This window comes from Dama dama, chromosome 21 (genome assembly GCF_033118175.1).
Source record: "Dama dama isolate Ldn47 chromosome 21, ASM3311817v1, whole genome shotgun sequence".
NCBI classification, from domain to species: Eukaryota; Metazoa; Chordata; class Mammalia; order Artiodactyla; family Cervidae; genus Dama; species Dama dama.
In genome coordinates, this window is record NC_083701.1 from 67261404 (window position 1) to 67282801 (window position 21398).

At 43.0% G+C, this 21398-nt stretch overlaps 2 non-coding genes across 2 annotated transcripts; both read right to left on the reverse strand.

Annotated features, from left to right (window-relative positions):
* Nucleotides 1-663: 663 nt before the first annotated feature.
* On the reverse strand, nt 664-736 carry TRNAE-UUC (transfer RNA glutamic acid (anticodon UUC)). Its single transcript has one exon. It is a non-coding gene; the product is annotated as a tRNA-Glu (tRNA).
* Nucleotides 737-17349: 16613 nt separating this feature from the next.
* LOC133042954 (U6 spliceosomal RNA) lies at nt 17350-17457 on the reverse strand. The gene has a single exon (XR_009689648.1). It is a non-coding gene; the product is annotated as a U6 spliceosomal RNA (small nuclear RNA).
* Nucleotides 17458-21398: the final 3941 nt, after the last annotated feature.

The window sequence follows — 21398 nt, forward strand, 5'->3', positions numbered from 1 at the left end:
CAAGGAGAAACCAGGGAGACATGAAGATGAAAGGCACTGGGGTAAACTGAATTGGATCCCAGACCAGGAAAAAAAAAAAGGCCATTAATGAGAAAACTGGTGAAATCTGATAAAATGTGGGCTTTAAGGAATACTATGATACCATCATTAATTTCTTACTTTTGGCAAATATGCCATGGTTATTTAACATTAGTGGAAGATGGGCTCAGGGTATATGGGAACTCCATACTATCTTTGCAATTTTTCTGAAAATCTAAGATTATTCAAAATTAAAAGTCTATTTTTAATAATGCTTGTATTTTTTGGTCTACAGTGATGTTTGAAGCAAAATCCAGCGACGAATACTTTAAAGGATTTCCTATCACTAATGAGAAGACTACTTTTTGCTCAAAGTTTATGAGCTAAAAGTATGAACTGACATCAAAGAAACACTCCACGTTGATGACGATACTTCCGTTGGGCATGTCGTGAGTGAGAAAACGCTGAAGCGGCTTTGTGTGTGTGTGTGTGAATGCATTTTTTTGTGTGTGTGGTAAAATTACACATCATAAAATTTATCATCTTAACTATTTTTTTGTAAGTGAATATTTGCTAAATCTTTTTTTTTTTTAAGGACTGGTGTTTTGTTTATTTGGCTGCACCACACAGCATGCAGGATCTTAATTCCCTGACCAGGGACTGAACCTGTGTCCCCTGCGATGAAAGCACAGAGTCCTAACCACTGGACCACCAGGGAATTTCCATCTTAACCATTTTTAAGTGTACAATTCAGTGGTATTAAAATACAGTTACACTGCTGCACAGCCATCACCATATCATCCATCCCCAAAACTCTTTTCATCTTGTAAAACTTAAACTCTTTACCTACAAACACTAACTCCCCAGACTTCCCTCCTCTCAGCCCCTGGTAACCACCATTATAATTTCTGTGTTTATGATTTGGACTACTCTAAGTATCTCAAGGAATTAAAGAGTCTCTTGATGAAGTTGAAAGAGGAGAGTGAAAAAAAGCTGGCCTAGAACTCAACAATCAAAAAACGAAGATGGCAGCCAGTCCCATCACTTCATGGCAAATACATGGGAAAACAATGGAAACAGTGACAGACTTTGTTTTCTTGGGCTCCAAAATCACTGTGGACAGTGGCTGCAGCCATGAAATTAAAAGATGCTTGCTCCTTGGAAGAAAAGCAATAACAAACCTAGATGGGGTATTAAAAAGCAAAGACATTACTTTGCCGACAAAGGTCTGTATAGTCAAAGCTGTGATTTTTTCAGTAGTCATGTACAGATGTGAGTTGGACAATAAAAAAAGGCTGAGCGCCGAAGAAATCGATACCTTCGAACTATGGTTTTGGAGAAGACATTGAGAATCCCATGAACTGCAAGGAGGTGAAATCAGTCAATCTTAAAGGAAATCAATTCTGAATATTCATTGGAAGGACTGATGCTGAAGCTGAAGCTCCAATACTTTAGCCACCGGATGTGAAGATCTGACTCATTAGAAAAGACCCTGATGCTGGGAAAGATTGACGGCAGGAGGAGAAGGGGACAACAGAGGATGAGATGGTTGGATGGCATCACTGACTTGATGGACATGAGTTAGAGCAAGCTCTGGGAGGTAGTGAAGGACAGGGAAGCCTGTCATGCTGCAGTCCATGGGGTTGCGAGAGTTGGACATGACTAAGCGACTGAACAACAACAAGTACCTCAAGTGAGTGGAATCATATAGTATTTGTCTTTTTTGTGGCTGGCATATTTCATTTAGCCTAATGTCCTCAAAGTTCATGCATACTGTAGCATATTGCAGAATTTCCTTCTTTTTTTAAGGCTGACTTGTATGTATATACTACAATTTGCTTATCCATGCATCAGTGACAGATACTTGAGTTGCTTCCATGTCTTAGCTAATGAAAATAGTGCTGCCATGAAAATGGGGGTACAAATACCTCTGAGACCCAGTTTTAAATTCTTTTTAGTATACAGCCAGAAGTAGGATTGCTGGATTATATAGTAATTCTATTTTTAATTTTTTGAGCAACTGTCACACACTTTTGCAGTGATGACACCATTTTACATTCCCACCAGCAGTGCACAGGTGTTCCAATCTCTCTGCATCCTTTCCAATACCTGTCATTTGGTTTTCTGATAGTAGCTATCCTAATGACCGTGTGAAATGGCTTTAAATATAGATAATCATGAGGATAACAGTGATGATGGAGATGAATTTGTAAACACAGGTGGAAAAAAACAGCCCTACATGAGATGGTGAAAATGTGTGATTAGTCAGGGGCTAGCCTTGAACCATGCCGCATTTATCAATGAGCGTGAGCTTATGGTGGTTTTCACAATTTAAGAGGGACTGCTAAGATGGAAACCTAAATTAACAAAGCATTTGACCTGAAGAAAAGTACTTAAAATGGCCCTTAGTTCTGCTCCTGCCATCAGGGGGCGCTCCGGCTGCTGCTGGTGACAGGCACTGAGGTTCCTCCCCTAAGACGCTCAAGCAACCAGGGGCGACGGATGTTCACGTTTGTCTTTGCACAGGCATATTTAGCTGAATTCAAACCTGTGTATATTGAAAGATTTATAAAATGTTTTCTTAGAAATAAGACTACTAGAGTATTTACATTCTGTATTCATCCCACTATTTCATGTTGGTGATTTTGTTATTTAAATAAGCTACCCACTATTTGTCCTAATAAATACTTCACTACAGAAATATTAACATATTTGACCATCGTTTGCTACGTCAGACTCTGCCTCTAATTAGGGGCCTTTACAAGATTATATGAAGCATGAATTAATTTCTCCCTAATAATTCAGCATCGTCATTATGAAGACCAGTTATTCATTGTGAAAACAGGGCCTAGCCCCAGACCATCTGGCTTCCTGAGTACTTGTGTTCGCATTTTAGTCTTCCATGCACGCCTGGGCTCAGACCCTCCTGTCTGCTCTCAGGGTAACTGCCATAGCATCATTACTGGCAAAGCTTGTTCGGGTTATCTAAAGTAAGAATAAATGATCGCATAGGAGCCTGACTGTCAGACATCTGTTTTGGCTATTCAGAGGCCCTCTTCCTTCCTCTCTAGGTTGCAGCTGGGTTACTTGTAACTGAGGCACCAGGTAAATAACACCAGAGAGGCATGGCGCCATTGTACATTATTCTTCATCTCTATAAGGACTAAGGGGAGCAAGCAGAGCCACTGTATCACCCCTTTGGTAGGCCAATGCCACATCGCGCACATCAGGATAACACACACTGGTACCATAGCCAACATATTTTGCTTGTGTTTCAATATTCTACTATAAATTGTGTGTATAGAGGGAAAAACAAACTAACATTTACAGAGGGATTACAGTCTGCTTTGCATATGTTACTGCCTTTAATCACACAAGGAGATGTAGGTATTACTCCCCTTTTACAGATGAGTGAAAGGCAAAGTTGCTCGGTCGTGTCCAACTCTTTGAGAACGCCATGGACTGTGTAGCCTGCCAGGCTTCTCTGTCCATGGAATTTTCCAGGCCAGAATACAGGAGTGGGTAGTTGTTCGCTTCTCCAGGGGATCTTCCCAACCCAGGGATCAAACCCAGGTCTTCCGTGTTGCAGGTGGATTCTTTATTGTCTGAGCCACCAGGGAAGTCCTTTACAGATGAGGACTGAGGTTAAATACTTTACCTAATCTCTCACAACTATTAAGTGACAAAAACTAGATTATAAGCCATCTGTCTATGTCTCAAACCTATTCTCTCAAAATTTTTTTCACTTTATTAAAAAAAATCATAAACTCATTGCATGCTTGTTATAACAAGACAAACAACACAGATATGCTGATGTCTCCTTCCACTTTCTGTCTGCCCTCGAAGCATAAGTTTCATTAGCAGAGTTGGTATCCTGCCATCTCCCTCTCCATAGTCACCTACTGATGGTGCCTGACTTACTACGGCTCCACTGCCAACTTTAGACTTTACAGTACGGCTCAAGAGTGATAAGCATTCAGTAGAGTCTCTACTCAAATGCTGAAGGTTGATCTTTTCTCAGGTTCACGACATGCGATCTGATACTCTCAAACCACAGACCACAGCTAGTCACACCATTAGGAGGGTAAACAGCCAATGCCCTTACAATCATCCTGTACCCAGAAAACTATTCCAGTGGTCACTTTCAGTATTTAGTAAATTACATGGACATTCAACACTTTATTATAAAATAGGGTTTATATCAACTTTGCCCAACTGTAGGCTAATGGCAGTGTTCTGAGCATGTTTCAGGTAGGCGACATGAAGCTATGAAGTTCAGAAGACTCAGTTCAGTGGCTCAGTTGTGTCTGACTCTTTGTGACTCCATGGACTGCAGCACCCCAGGCTTCCCTGTCCATCATAAACTCTCAGAGCTTGTTCAAACTCATGTCCATTGAGTCGGTGATGCCATTCAACCATCTTATCCTCTTTCGGACTCTTCTCCTCCTGCCTTCAATCTTTCCTAGCATCAGGGTCTTTTCCAATGAGTCAGTTCTTTGCATCAGTTGGCCAAAGTATTGGACTTTCAGCTTCAGCATCAGTCCTTCCAATGAATATTCAGGATGGATTTCCTTTAGGATGGACTGGTTTGATCTCCTTGCAGTCCAAGGGACTATCAAGAGTCTTTTCCAACACCACAGTTCAAAAGCATCAATTCTTTGGTACTCAGCTTTCTTTATAGTCCAACTCTCACATCCATACATGACTATTGGAAAAAACTATAGCTTTGACTATACAGAACTTTGTCGGCAAAGTAATGTCTCTGCTTTTTAACATGCTATCTAGGTATGTCATTGCTTTTCTTCCAAGGAGCAAGCATCTTTTAATTTCATGGCTGCAATCACCATCTGTGGTGATCGTGGAACCCCCAAAAATAAAGTCACTGTTTCCATTGTTTCCCCATGTATTTCCCATGAAGTGATGGGACCAGATGCCATGATCTTAGTTTTCTGAATGTTGAGTTTTAAGCCAACTTTTTCACTCTCTGTTTTCACCTTCATCAAGAGGCTCTTTAGTTCTTCTCCACTCTGCCATAAGGGTGGTGTCATCTGCATATCTGAGGTTATTGATATTCTCCTGGCAATCTTGATTCCAGCTTGTAGTTCATCCAGCCTGGCATTTCACATGATGTACTCTCCAGGAGTTGGTGATGGATAGGGAGGGCTGGCACGCTGCGGTTCATGGGGTCGCAAAGAGTTGGACATGACTGAGTGACTGAACTGAACTGACTCTGCATATAAGTTAAATAAGCAGGGTGACAATATACAGCCTTGACGTACTTCTTTCCCAATTTTCAAATAGTCTGTTGTTCCATGTCCAGTTCTAACTGTTGCTTCTTGACCTGCTTACAGATTCCTCAGGAGGCAGGTCAGGTGGTCTGGTATTCCCATCTCTTGAAGAATTTTCCACAGTTTGTTGTGATCCACACAGTCAAAACTTTTGGCGTAGTCAATAAAGCACAGGTAGATATTTTTCTGGAACTCCCTTGCTTTTTTCGATGATCCAATGGATATTGGCAATTTGATCTCTGGTTCCTCTACCTTTTCTAAATCCAGCTTGAACATCTGAAAGTTCCCAGTTCACGTAATGTTGAAGTCTGGCTTCGAGAATTTTGAGCATTACTTTACTAGTGTGTGAGATGAGTGTGGTAGTTTGAGAATTCTTTGGGATTGCCTTTCTTTGGGATTGGAATGAAAACTGACCTTTTCCAGTCCTGTGGCCACTGCTGACTTTTCCAAATTTGCTGGCATATTGAGTGTAGTACTTTCACAGCATCATTTTTAAGGATTTGAAAGAGCTCAACTGGAATTCTATCACCTCTACTAGCTTTGTTCATAGTGATGCTCCCTAAGGCCCACTTGACTTCACACTCCAGGATGTCTGAGTCTAGGTGAGTGATCACACCATTGTGGTTATCTGGGTCATGAAGATCTTTTTTGTATAGTTCTTCTGTGTATTCTTGCCACCTCTTCTTAATATCTTCTGCTTCTGTTAGATCTATACCATTTCTGTCCTTTATTTCTGTCCTGAAGCTATGAAGTTCAGAAGATTAGGTGTATTAAATGTATTTTTAACTTTTTATGATGGGTTTATTGGGATGCATCATTAATCTGTCCATTTCATCATAGGTGATTAGGATGCAAAACTAGGAAGTCACAAGATATCTGGAATAACAGGTAAGTTTGGCCTTAGACCACAAAATGAACCAGGAGAAAGGCTAACAGAGTTTTGTTAAGAGAACACACTGGTCATAGCAAACCTTTTCCAACAACACAAGAGACTCCACACATGAACATCACCAGATGGTCAATACTGAAATCAGACTGATTATGTCTTTTGCAGCTAAAGATGGAGAAGCTCTGTACAGTGAGTAAAGACAAGAACTGGACCTGACTGTAACTCATATTATCAGCTCCTTATTGCAAAAGTCGGGGTTAAATTGAAGAAAGTAGGGAAAACCACTAGGTCACTCAGGTATGACCTAAATCATTCCTTATGATTATATAATGGCGGTGATGAATAGATTCAAGGGGTTGGACTCTGGTAGACAGAGTGCCTAAAGAACTATGGATGGGAGTTTGTAACATTATATAGGAGGCAGTGACCAAAACAATCCCAAAGGAAAAGAAATTCAAGAAGGCAACGCGGTTGTTCAAAGAGGCTTTACAAATAATTGAGAAAGGAAGAGAAGTAGAAGGCAAGAGAGAAAGGGAAACATATACCCAACTGAATAGCAAGGAGAGAAAAGAAGGCCTTCTTAAATAAATAGTGAAAAGAAATAGAGGAACACAATGGAATGGGAAAGACAAGAGGTCTCTTCAAGAAAACTGGAGATATCAAGGGAACATTTCATGCAAGGATGGGCATGATAAAGGACAGGACCTAACAGAAGCAGAAGAGATTAGAAAGAGGTGGCATGAATACACAGAAAAACTAAAAAAGAAAGGTCTTAATAACTTGGATAACCACAATGGTGTAGCCACTCACCTAGAGCCAGACATCTTGGAGTGTGAAGTCAAGTGGGCTTTAGGAAGCATTACTAAGAACAAAGCTAGTGGAGGTGACAGAATTCCAGCTGAGCTATTTAAAATGTTGAAAGATGATGCTATTGAAGTGTTATACTCAATACGTCAGCAAATTTGGAAAACTCAGCAGTGACCACAAAACTGGAAAGGTCAGCTTTCACTCCACTTCCAAAGAAGGGCAATGCCAAAGAATGTCCAAAGGGTGAAAGTGTTAGTTGTTCAGTCATGTCTGACTCTTTGTGACCCCATATACTGTAGCCTGCCAGGCTCCTCTGTGCATGGAATTTTCCAAGCAAGAATACTGCAGTGGGTTGCCATTTCCATTTCCAGGGGATCTTCCTGCCCCAGAGATAGGAACCAAGTCTCCTGCAGTGCCGTCAGAATCTTTACCGTCTGAGCCACCAACTACCACACAACTGTGCTCATTTCACATGCTAGCAAGATGATGCTCAAAATCTTTCAAGCTGAGATTCAACAATATGTGCACTGAGAACTTCCAAGTGTACAAGCTGGGTGTCTAAAAGGCAGATGAACTAGAGATCAAACTGCCAACATTCATTGGATTATGGAGAAAGCAAGGGGGTTCCAGAAAAATATCTACTTCTGCTTCACTGACTATACTAAAGCCTTTGTCTGTGTGGATCACAAAAACTATGGAAAATTCTTAAGAGATGGGAATATCAAATCAACTTACCTGTCTCCTGGGAAACCTGTGTGCAGGTCAATAAGCCACAGTTAGAACCAGATGTGGAACAATGGACTGGTTTAAATTGGGAAAGGAATGAGTCAAAGCTGTACATCATCACCCTGCTTATTTAACTTATATGCAGAGCACATCCTGAGAAACGCTGGGCTGAATGAATCACAAGCTGGAATCAGGATTGCTGGGAGAAATATCAACAACCTCAGATATACAAATGATAACACTAATGGCAAAAAACAAAGAGGAACTAAAAGAGCCTCTTGATGAAGGTGAAAGAGAAGAGTGAAAAAGCTGGCTTGAAACTCCACATTAAAAAAACTAAGATCACAGCATCTGGTCCCATCACTTCTTGGCAAATAGAAGAAAAAGTAGAAACAGTGACAGACTTTATTTTCCCTGGCTCCAAAATCACTGCAGATGATGACTACAGCCATCAAGTTAAAAGGTGTTTGCTCCTTGGAAGGAAAGCTATGACAAATCAAACCTAGATAGCATATTAAAAAGCAGACATGACTTGGCTGACAAAAGTTTGTATAAACAAAGCTATGGTTTTTCCATTAGTCATGTACAGATGTGAGAGTTGGAACATAAAGAGGCTGAGTGCCGAAGAATTGAAGTTTTCACATTGTGGTGCTAGAAATGACTCTTGAGAGTCCCTTACTCTGCAAGATCAAACCAACTAATCCTAAAGGAAATCAACCCTGAATGTTCATTGGAAGGATTGATGTTGAAGCTAAAGCGCCAATACTTTGGCTACCTGATGCAAAGAGCTGACTTACTAGAAAAGACTCTGATGCTGGGAAAGATTGAAAGCAAAAGAAGGGGGCGGCAGAGGATGAGAAAGTTAGGATCACTAACTCAATGGACGTGAATTTGAGCAAAGTTTGAGCAAAGTCAGGAAAACAGTGGAAGACAGAGGAGCCTGGCCTGCTACAGTGCATGCGGTCACAGAGTCGGACACAGCTTAGTGACTGATGACCACAGCAGCAACAATACACACACACAGAGATTTGGTTTTTTCCAAAGGTAAGATCAACCCATTAATGTTACTCCATTACTTTATGTCTATATTTATGTAATATAGACAGTTTTACAAGAGTATACATATAATCCTAACTCATTAAAAAATAACTGCATGCTATATTCTGTATTACAGATAAACCATAATTTATTCAACATCTTCTGACAGAAATTCAAACTGTCTTTAGTTTTTTTGCAGTCACAAAAAACTGAGCTTTAGTAAACTTCCTCGGACATAGAACCTTACAAACTGGACCCTTGATTTCCACAGGATAAATGAAACAAAAATGACATTACTGGATGTAATCTCTGTATTTTTTAATAGGTAGCTGGCTGTATGCCCCAAAAGGAACAGCAATTCATACTTAAAGCAGCAATGGATGAGCGCTCATTTTCTCACCTCTTGCCAGATACACTACCAAGGTCTCTGATATAATATTTTGCCTATTTGATAGTCAAAAATGGTATTTCATTGCATTTGTTTGATTACTGGTAAAATTTAGATCTGTGCTCTTCTGTTATCAGGGTTTGACTCATAAAAAAGAGTGACGTGCAAGGCCAAACAATGCAATCTGCCTTGAAGGCTGGTAGTTATCCCTGCAAGACAGGGGCAAGGTCTGTTGGATTCTGGGCAAAGCCCACCCACAGTTAAGACAGTAGGGTCTATACCCAGGGCATCAGAGAAAGAAAGGAAGACACAAATGGACTCTGAGGTGTGAATGGTTCAATAATAACACTAAATAAATGAAGAGGTAAGTGGGGTCATTCTTATCAACTCTCAAAGGCTGTATCAAAACCAGGTCTTACGGGGGAGGGGGTAAGGAACACTGAAGACCAGATGCCTCTTTTACAGCCTTCGCCCCTCACCTGCAGGGTAAATAAGAAAGAAGAAAAAGAAATGACAAAATAGGAAAAAAAAAAACAGTTTCCTCCAGCGAGGGCCAGGCTCCTGTAAGAGAGGGCGGGGTGTCTGGAGCCTCTGATACAAGAAAGCAGACAGAGCTCGGCCTCCCGCAGCTGGGCCCACCGTCTCCAACTGCGAGAGAAATCTGACGACCAGCCGGAGGCCAGTGTGGAGGGGCTGCCATCCGCTGAATCACGGCTCAAACCGGAGGCGTGCCTCTGGACAGCTCACAAAAGTTCTCCAAAACTTCTTTTTCCATTTTGAAAAACGAGAGAGGGGTTTGGAATTTCTGATGTGGAAGGCCACTTCCGACTCTAAGATTCTATAATTCCAATGATAAAATGTTGATAGTTTTCTGATAATTTCATCTCATCTCTAAGTGGTATCTATGAAAAAGTTGAAAGGTCGTACAATTTGCAGTCTAGGGTTCAGGTCCCAACCTGCCAGCTATGTGATCTTAGACAAGTGCTGTGATTCCTCTGAGACTTCCCTTATGTATAAAACTGACAAAATAAACCTCACAGTGTTGCTGTAAGATTTAAGCATTTGAGAGGGTACTTTTAAACTGCACAGGTTAAAACAAACCCAGCAGAACATTCTTACTAAGTCTGAGCCACTTGTTCACATTTCTTCCCTTAGTTTAAACTTCACTAATCAGATACTTAGATCATTCTTTCTGAAAATATTAAAAGAATGTCTTCTGTTTTAAGCACTGGAGATACTTTAGTGAAATGCTGGAGGTCACTGACATGACAGGACTTGGACCTGAAGATGTTCTTTTAACATCTGCATCAGACAAGGAAATCTGGACATGTAAACATTTTAACAAGATACATAAAAGGCAAACAAGCTGTGTCCAGTATTGTAGATATGAATTCAAAAAATATGTACGGAGCTCCTACTATAGCCCCAGACCTATGGACCAGGCACTGTTCTAGGTGTTGGGAGGCTGAGCTCTGCACTAGACAGACCAGGTCTCTGGCCTTCTGAAGCTTACAATCCACCAGAAGAGTTGAATCAACCAGACTATCACTAATTATATGAGTACATATGACTTCCCTGGTGGCTCAGATGGTGAAGAATCTGCCTGCAATTTGGGAGATCCAGGTTTGATCCCTGGGTTCGGACGATCCCCTGGAGAAGGAAATGGCAACCCACTCCAGTGTTCTTGCCTGGAGAATTCCACGGACAGAGAAGCCTGGCGGGCTACAGTCCATGGGGTTGCAGAGTTGGACACAACTGAGCGACTAACATATATATATATATATATATGTTTTAATTACATATGTAAGACACAGTCAGAGAGAAGTATGAGGCTGCTGTGAGAGGTATGAACATGTTCTGGACCCAGGGCTGCGGGCCTCTTCTTGGGCTACACTCAGGATGGGAGACATCATGAACTCTGCCATGTCCCCCTCATGTCTCATTTCTCCTTCCAACTATTGAGCCTGGACGAGTTAACCGCCTTTACTAAGGAATGAGATGTCTGGGTGGAGAAAATAACCGCAACTATTTTTCAGCTGTGGTCAGTTGTTCTGGCTTAATTAGATTTTCAAACAGCTTTCACCCATTCTGCTAAAGTGTGACTCAGCTTCATCCTTCTTTCAGGCTCCTCTGAATTTACCCGGTGACTCACTTGACAAAACGACTCCACAGCCAATAACACTACCAGCTGCCCTCTGACCTCTGAAGTATTGATCACTGCGCTGCACGCAGCTCTTCATTCAATAACTGTGGATTCTTTTACATGTAACACGGTACCAGGTCCTTGCTTCTGGCATCTACAATCACACTTGAAAACTTATATCAGCTACAGGTCATTTGCATCTCTCTTTGAAGACAGTGTGAGTGGATACCATTTAATTAAAGGAGATACAGGATGACATCACTTCTGGCTCGAGTTAACTAGGGAAGGGGAGGCTGCAGCTCTGATGAGAACCTGCTTCATCCGGGACATTTTACGTAGATTCTTGGATTTGATGTGTAATGCTGCACAAAGAACTCGGAGGCGGAGACCGTGAGTAACAGGAAGAATTAGGAAAGGCAAAAATGAAGTTTCAACTGAGTATTTATTGACGGCCCAATGCTGGTCAGGCACCCAGGTGAGCAGTGTGGAGCTTGCAGCAAAGGGCTTTCGGTGGGAGACACACACAAATAAACAGGCAATTACAACTATGATACGGTGTAATGTGTGCTACGATAGATAAAAACACCAGGACAATGGGAGAACACAATAAGGCATATTTGTCAGGATTCGTTCAGCTGCACTTAAGCTAAACTGTGGCGGCCTGGCTTATGTCACCAGGAACCTCGGTGGATCCAGGACTTAAGGAAGCTCTCCCTGTGTGTCACCACGTCCTGTAATTTTGCAGATGGTGTGTTCTTCCAGATGAACGTTCTTTGACACAGTGACCCCAGAGGCAAGAGGCAGGCGTCAGCTAGCTCCAGCGAAAGGAAGTCAGGGAGGGACTTTGGCCCTGTGTGGGCCATTCAGCTTTCCCTTAGACTGCTGCCCAGGGAAAGGGAACTATGATTAACATACTGGGTTTACACATCTATCCCTGTTAGTGGGTACATAGAGAGGGGGAAGAAATAACATGCTGGGACACCAAAAACAACAGCTACCATGAAGAGGTCCTGAAGGGAACATGGGCTGGAACAGAGAGCAAGGCATGTGCGCCGTGAGTTCCTGGGTTGGTGGGAGATGAGTCTGCCCAGAGCCGGGGTCACATCCAAGAGCACGGAGGGAAACTAGGCCAGACTGGGCAGGGCTTTGAATGCCTGGCCAAGGATGCTAGGTCAGCCTGATGGGTACATGGTGACAGTTTTGTGCAGAATCTTTCCCACTTTTCTGAAAATCATTCCGAGCAAGAAGAACAGAGGTGTGAAACACCAACAAGTTTACATCTTTAGTAAAACAAGGAGATGAGAAATTTCACAGACTTCGTATGGTGTGCGGTGTCGCCCCAGCCCCCAACAAACACGGGAAACTATAACGGGAGGTTCAGCAGGTGCCCCAGGGAAGGGCAGAAGCGGTCCAAGCGTCCTGCGGTCCCAGCAATGCCCAGCAAAAACTTCAGCCCAGGAGAGGGCTCGGCCTGGGGGCGGGGGGAACAGCTGGGTGAGCCGGACTAAGGAGGAAGAGGGCAGGGACGCTGGGGAGGAAGAAATAAATCTGTGAGTGACTGGGGCAGCCACAGTTGCAGCTCAGGAAAGCGAGGAGAGCAGGCGGGCAGGAAGGGGCAGGATGCCTGGGAATCAGAGGCTGGGGGAGGACCCAGGGGCGCCCCGGACTAACGACAGGAACTCAGCTGGGCCAGGTTACAGCTCTGAACTGAGAGGACGCCCCGATACACGAAGGTGCCACAAAGTCAGGATACGCTACACGACAGAGGCGACAGAGGCAGGAAGCCTTAAGCTGAGAAATGCGGAAAGCTCCCTCATTCCCGTCAAGGGATTCTCTCGCTAACAGTCATTTTAGAAAATTCTGACTCATTCCAAAATGATAAAAAGTTAGAAGTCAACATTCAATCAAAGGCACTGCCAGGAACACATCTCTACAAAGGTACCGTCACAAGAAAAATCTGAAGAGGAGCAACGAAACTTCCCTGAAGGCTAAGAAAACTCAACAGAAAAATGTGGCCGCAAAGCAGAAGCAAGTTTTATCCCAAAGTCCCACGATGAATTTTTAGAAATGTAACGAGGCAGGGGCAGCTAAGCAGGGAGCTGACAAAGCAGAAATGGTTCAAGGAGGGGATGGTCAGGTCAAGGACAGAGAGTGGGCAGGTTTAGGGAGTAAGTGTAAGAAAAATAAATACCAGACGTTTCAGAACAAAAACCAAGTTACCAGGAACACAAGAGAGAGGAGACATCACTCTGAAGGACACCGTGGAAGATACAGAGAAATAAAAGTGAAGATAAAATGGAAATGAATAAAAATCATTAGAGAGGGAGAGTGGGGAAGACAGGCTAAGGGAAACTGCACAAATGTCAGGTTAGGGTAACTGAGGGAAAAACCCAAAACAACCCAACAGAACGGATACTTTAAAATGAGCTCAATTTTAAGTACGGATTGGAGGGAGAGCTAGGCCCAGGTCACAGGCCTAAATTTAGGAGCGAGGAGGGGAGAGCAGGCCTGGCAGTCTTCCGCAAGGCTGAATTCCTGGGGGCAGGTCAGAGGCATCTTCCCTGGGGGCTCTGAGGCGCTTCCCCTGAACTGCGGGGCGCAGTAGGGACACAGTGGGAGTGGACCGAGCGTCTCTGCTCCCCTGTCCTGGCTCAGCCCCTTAGAGGTGCGCAGCGACTTAGATACAAGTTAGCAACCAGAGAACCAAAAACTACAGCGATTAATGTAATAAACATGTATCCAGCACCCAGCTTTATAAAATCTTAACACTTTACCATATTTGCTTCAGATGTTTTTAAGGAGAAAAACAAGTTTACTCATAGAGCTGAAGCCAATTATGAACCCCTGCGATCTCATTCATCTTTGCAACACCCCGTGAGATACCAGTAGCCTGAAATTGATCATTGCTTGCTGGCTTTTATGCTACTGCCGTGTAAGTGTCCATAACGATATATAATATGTCTTTCACAAGCTTTCAAGTTTGATATAAAGGTATCATACTGAACGTTTCGATCTAAAATTGGCTTCCCCTCACACCAAACATTATGTTTTTGAAATTTATATATGTCGACATATGTGGTTCTACTTCATTTTAACCATAACACAATATATCACAATGTATCCATGCATTCTTTTGTCAATGAACCTCTGGAAGAACGTCTGATGGTTATTTTATAAAACTGAAGCATATACCCAGCAATTCACCTCTTAGGTACTACTAAAAAGAAATGAATATGCTTATCCACAAAAAAGAAAGAAACCAGACACAAAATAGTGTATATGCAAGATTCCATTTCTGCGTATAATATATACAAACACATATACATTCATAGTATATATATTCATAGTATATATTCATAGTATGACCAATCTATGGTGGAAAAAAGAACAGTGGCTGCCTGTAAAATGGTGAAAATGGGAATTAACAAGAAAAGGAAACTGCAGAAGTGACAGTTATAGTCTATAATTTGTCAGGAGTTTGGGTTACACAAGTGTATCTGTTAACAATGTATACTTAATATTTGTATTTTTCACTGAAATTTTATCAAAGAAAAAACTAAACAAATATTGAACAATGGAGAAAAGACGATCTCTTCAATAAGTAGTACTGGGAAAACTGGACAACAGTATATAAAAGAATAACTTTTAAAAAATGTATTAAAAGCCTAAATATAAGATCTAAATACCTAAAACTCCTAGAAGAGAATACAGGCGGAATGCTCTTTGACATAAATCGCAGCGATATTTTTTTGGATCTCTCGCCTGAGGCAAAAGAAACAAAAGCAAAAATAAACAAGAGGGGCCTAATTAAGTTTAAAAGGTTTTGCACAGAAAAGGAAACAATCAACAAAATGAAAAGACAACCTACTGAATGGGAGAAAATATTTGCAAATGATATGACCGATAAGGGGTTAATAACCAAAATATATAAACAGCTCATACAACTCAATATAAAAACAAACAAACCAAAAAAAAAAAAAAAAAAAACACACACACACACACACACAATTAAAAATGAGCAGAAGGCTGAAAAGACACTTTTCCAAAGAAGACAGACAGACGGCCACAAGCACATGAAAAGATGCTCAAACCGCTAATCATCAGAGAAATGCAAATCAAAAATCACAATGAGATGGCAACTCACACCTGTCAGAGTGGCTGTCATTAAAATGTCTACAAATAACAAAACGCTGGTGAGGGTGTAGAGGAAAGGTAACCTAGTACATGGTTGGTGGGAATGTAAATGGGTGCGGCCACTACAGAAAACAGCATGGAGTTTCCTCCATAAACTGAAAACAGGACTAACACATGATCCAGCAATTCCACTGCTGGGGATAGACCCAAAGAAAACAAAAATACTAATTCAAAAAAGGTACAGGCAACTCCAAGTTCATAGCAGCATTATTCACAATAGCCAACATATGGAAGCAACCTAAGTGCCCATCAATAGATGAATGAAGATGGATATCTATATATACTACTACCCAGACATAAAAAAAGAATGAAATGCTGCCATTTGCAACAATGTGAATGGACCTACAGGGTATTATGCTTAGTGAAACACACCAGAGAAAGACTTATGTGGAGGAATCTTAAAAAAACAAAACAACTGAATGTGACAAAACAGAAACAGTCTGTTATATTCTTTCAGATACAGAGAACTAGTGGATACCAGAGGGGAGGCGGGAGGGTAGCGGGGCAAGATAGGGGTAGGGAATTAGTAGGTACAAACTACCATTATAAAATAAATAAAACACAATGTTATATCCCCTGTGCCCTATTGTACAGCACAGGGGATATAACAAAGGTTGCATAATAAATTTAAATGGAGTATAAGCTATAAAGAGTCAGGCATGACTGACTGAACAACAGGTTTTATTTATTTATTTTTTCATTTATTTTTATTAGTTGGAGGCTAATTACTTTACAATATTGTAGTGGGTTTTGTCATACATTGACATGAATCAGCCATGGATTTACATGTATTCCCCATCCTGATCCCCCTGCCCACCTCCCTCTCTACCCGATCCCTCTGGGTCTTCCCAGTGCACCAGGCCCGAGCACTTGTCTCATGCATCCAACCTGGGCTGGTGATCTGTTTCACTATAGATAACATACATGTTTCGATGCTGTTCTCTCGAAACATCCCACCCTCGCCTTCTCCCACAGAGTCCAAAGGTCTGTTCTGTACATCTGTGTCTCTTTTTCTGTTTTGCATTTAGGGTTATCATTACCATCTTTCTAAATTCCATATATATGTGTTAGTATGCTGTAATGGTCTTTATCTTTCTGGCTTACTTCACTCTGTATAATAGGCTCCAGTTTCATCCATCTCATTAGAACTGATTCAAATGAATTCTTTTTAATGGCTGAGTAATATTCCATGGTGTATATGTACCACAGCTTCCTTATCCATTCGTCTGCTGATGGGCATCTAGGTTGCTTCCATGTCCTAGCTATTATAAACAGTGCTGCGATGAACACTGGGGTGCACGTGTCTCTTTCAGATCTGGTTTCCTCAGTGTGTATGCCCAGAAGTGGGATTGCTGGGTCATATGGCAGTTCTATTTCCAGTTTTTTAAGAGATCTCCACACTGCTTTCCATAGCGGCTGTACTAGTTTGCATTCCCACCAACAGTGTAAGAGGGTTCCCTTTTCTCCACACCCTCTCCAGCATTTATTGCTTGTAGACTTTTGGACAGCAGCCATCCTGACTGGCGTGTAATGGTACCTCATTGTGGTTTTGATTTGCATTTCTCTGATGATGAGTGATGTTGAGCATCTTTTCATGTGTTTGTTAGCCATCTGTATGTCTTCTTTGGAGAAATGTCTGTTTAGTTCTTTGGCCCATTTTTTGATTGGGTCATTTATTTTTCTGGAATTGAGCTTCAGGAGTTGCTTGTATATTTTTGAGATTAATCCTTTGTCTGTTTCTTCATTTGCTATTATTTTCTCCCAATCTGAGGGCTGTCTTTTCACCTTGCTTATAGTTTCCTTTGTTTTGCAAAATCTTTTAAGTTTCATTAGGTCCCATTTGTTTATTTTTGCTTTTAAAAATATGGAACGCTTCACGAATTTGCGTGTCATCCTTGCGGAGGGGCCATGCTAATCTTCTCTGTATCGTTCCAATTTTTAGTATATGTGCTGCCGAAGCGAGCACTGAACAACAGGTTTTAAAAATATTGAGTCACTATGTTGTACACCACAAACTGATACTAGAAATCAACTATATTTCAATTAAAACAAAAAACAAATATTGACGTCTGTTAATGCTATGCATGCTGAAGTATTTGGGGGAAGTAAGTAAGTAAGTGTGAGTCACTCAGTTGTGTCTGACTCTTTGTGACCCCATGGACTGTAGCCCGCCAGGCTCCTGTGGGTTGTATCCAAGCAAGTATCCAGGCAAGAATACTGGAGTGGGTTGCCATTTCCTTCTCCAGGGGATTGTCCTTACCCAGGGATCGAACCCAGGTCTCCTGCATTGCAGGCAGATTCTTTACCATCTGAGCCACCAGGGAAAATGTATCCTAAATACTAAAACTATCCCAAATTGATATCCCCCATTTTTTTTTTTTTTTTTGAAAAGCATCAAAAAACAATATGGAATGATAGATAGAAGAGGCATGGAAAGACCAAGCCTAGCAAAATGTTGATGAAATTTAGGCAGTGAGTATATGAGTGTTTATTATAAAATCCTTTCAACTGAACATTTGCTGAACATTTAAAGTTTTCCTATTAAAATTTCCTCCCACATTTTAACATTTAGCTTGTCTAAAACCAACTCTTGATTTCATCCTTCCCTGAAGCCACTTTTCCCTTCACCTTCCCCATTCCAGTAAGTGACAAACATTCATCTAGCTGCTCACCTTTGGGTTGTCCTGTCCCACACATCTAATCCATCAGCATATCCTTTCAGCTCTACCTTCAGCATATGCCCTGAATGCAACCACTTCTCCACAAGCCTGCCACAATAGCCCTGTTCCAGTCCACCATCATCTTTCACCTGGACCTACTGGTCTACTAACTGGACTCCCTGCTTCCACTCTCCCCCTTAGAATCTTTTCTCCACACAGCAGTTGCGCTGATCACTTTAAAATGCATCCTCCTGCTGTCTCTTCTCCCACTCACTCTATTCCAGCCATCCTGATCTCCTCAATGTCTGTTAACTATGCCAATGTTCCTCTGCTTGGAATTTTTTCCCTCCTCATCCACAGGGCTTGTTCTCTCACTTCATGGTTCTCCGCTCATGTCACACCAGACAGGTTCCTGAGGATCTATCTAATGCAGTATTTCCCATCACATCCCCCATGCTGCCTGTATTTTTCCTCTGAGTTTTTACTACTATCCAACATGTTTGTTTCCTATGTGCCCCCACTAGAATTAACCTCCGAAGGACAGCAATTTTTATGTTATTACATATTATGTCTGCAGTTCAGTCGCTCATTGCAACCCCATGGACTGCAGCACACCAGGCCTCCCTGTCCATCACCAACTCCCAGAGCTTTCTCAAACTCACGTCCATGGAGTCGGTGACGCCATCCAATCATCTCATCCTCTGTCCTCCCCTTCTCCTCCCTCCTTCAATCTTTCCCAGCATCAGGGTATTTCCTAATGAGTCAGTTCTTCACATCAGATGGCCTACTGTTTGTTGAATATATGAAATAGATAAAATAGCACCTTCTCTGAGTCTATCCCATATCCCTCCCCATCTTCTACTGCTAAAGTAGTCCCCTCTCTCATATTAGAATATTTTACTTTTTCCATATAGCTTATTTTTTTCCACAATGTTTTAAAAAATTTTTTTATTTTTTTTATTTTTAAAAAATTTATTTTTAATTGGAGAACAATTGATCACAATATTATGCTGATTTCTGTCATACATCAACATGAATCAGTCATAGGCATACATCTGTCCCCTCCCTCCCCCAGCCCACCCCCGTATGTTGTCACAGAGCACTGGGTTTGAGCTCCCAGTATAGCAAATTTCCACTGGCTATGTTTTACATACGGTAATATATATATTTCCGTGATACTATCTCAATTTGTCCCACCCTTTCCTTCCCACACTGTGTCCACAAGTCTTTTTCTGTCTGCGTCCCCATTGCCGCTCTGCAAATAGGTTCATCTGAACCTCTTTCTAGATTTCATATATATGCATTTATAAGCGATATTCGTTTTTCTCTGACTTATTTCACTCTGTATAATAGGCTCTAGGTTCATCTACCTCAACCTAAAAATATTTATTTGGCTACATCCAGTAATTAGTTGCTGCTAAAGTACCTGAGGCTACAGGGAAGTCCCCATGGTGCTTAGTAACAGTTACTTGTTACACATGTATTCTCAGTCCCTGAGTTCAGTGCTCAGTCACGTCCAACTCCTTGCGACCCCATGGACTGCAGCACGCCAGGCCTCCCTGTCCATCACCAACTCCCAGAGCTTCCTCAAACCCATGTCCATTGAGTCAGTGATGCCATCCAACCATCTCATTATCTGTCGTTCCCTTCTGCCCTCAATCTTTCCCAGCATCAGGGTCTTTTCAAATGAGTCACTTCTTCGCATCAGGTGGACAAAGTACTGGAGTTTCAGCTTCAGCATCAGTCCTTCCGATGAATACTCGGGCCTTATTTCCTTTAGGATGGACCGGCTGGATCTTCTTGCAGTGCAAGGGACTCTCAAGAGTCTTCTCCAACACCACAGTTCAAGCTCTCTGTCCCCAACTCCCCAAAACGTAAGCTCTTGTGGACAGTTCAGGTCCTGCAGTTAACAGCGCCTGGCCCAGAGGGGGCCAATCCAACCCTCACCCTCCTGCCTGTTTCAACCTCCACGCAGAGCCTCTGGATTTCCAAGGCTGCCGTTTACCCCTGGTCTTTCCCTGCACTGGGAGGGGGGCCGGCCCGCCGGCTTCAGAGCTTGCTCGCGGTCTCACCCCCTAGAGGCCGTCCTCCCCACGGCCTGCCTCCCAGATAACAGCCGCGGGCAGTGCGACCGAACGGGCGCCCTGGGCTCTGACCCCGCGGGGCTGCAGGGCCCCCGAGCCCGGGAGCAGCTCCGCCTCTACAGGGCGGTGCTCAGCCGCGGCCCCGCCGGCCCTCCCAGCTGCCCGCGGCGAAGCGCTTCCCCCGGGCGTCCGCCGGAGTCTCGGGAGGAGGGCCGCCCCGGGCGAGCACAGAGGCCGCGGTCGGCCAGGCCCCCGGCCCAGCGTGAGGGGCCCCCAGAGGCAGCCTCCGTCCCCGCAGCCCCCTGTAGCCTGGGAAGGGCCGTGGGGGAGGCCGAAGGCCGAGGGTTGAAGGGGCGCCCTGCCTCCGGCCGCTGGGACACCTTCTAGAGGAGGCGTCTCTGCGTCTGCACGGATTCCTGGGAGGTAGCTGGGGAAGACCGTGGAGGTGGGGGGAGAGGTGCAGGCGCAAAGGTCGGAAGTGAAAGAGGCAGGGCTGTGCAGGACGGCACCCCGTTGAACTTCCTGGGTTCGAGAGGCTGTGTGTGTTAAGTAGGGGCCTTGGCCTTTAACCCAAAGTGATCCACAACAGGCCCTTGGCTGGGTGGTTAGATCTATGCTTTAGAGAGCCTGGGAGATACACTGGAACACAAAATAGAAGGGGCCACACATGTCAGGAAAACCAGTTAGGAGATTACCGCAGTATTTAAGGAAAGAATGGAGTCCTGAACTAAGGAGGTGGGGGAAAGAGAATTTGGAAATGATGCGATGGTCAGTTCAGTTCAGTTCAGTCGCTCAGTCGTGTCCGACTCTTTGTGACCCCATGGACTGCAGCACGCCAGGCCTCCCGGTCCATCACCAACTCCCAGAGCTTGCTCAAACTCACGTCCATTGAGTCAGTGATACCATCCAAACCATCTCATCCTCTGTCGTCCCCTGCTCCTCCCACCTTCAATCTTTCCCAGCATCAAGGTCTTTTCCAATGAGTCAGTTCTTAGCATCAGGCGGCCAAAGTACTGGGGTTTCAGCTTCAACATCAGTCCTTCCAGTGAACACTCAGGACTGATCTCCTTTAGAAATGCAATGGTAATTAGAAGACAATACAGCACAGCGGGGCTGGAATCAGACTCCACTACAGGACTAAGATGACGCTCAGCATTCTGATT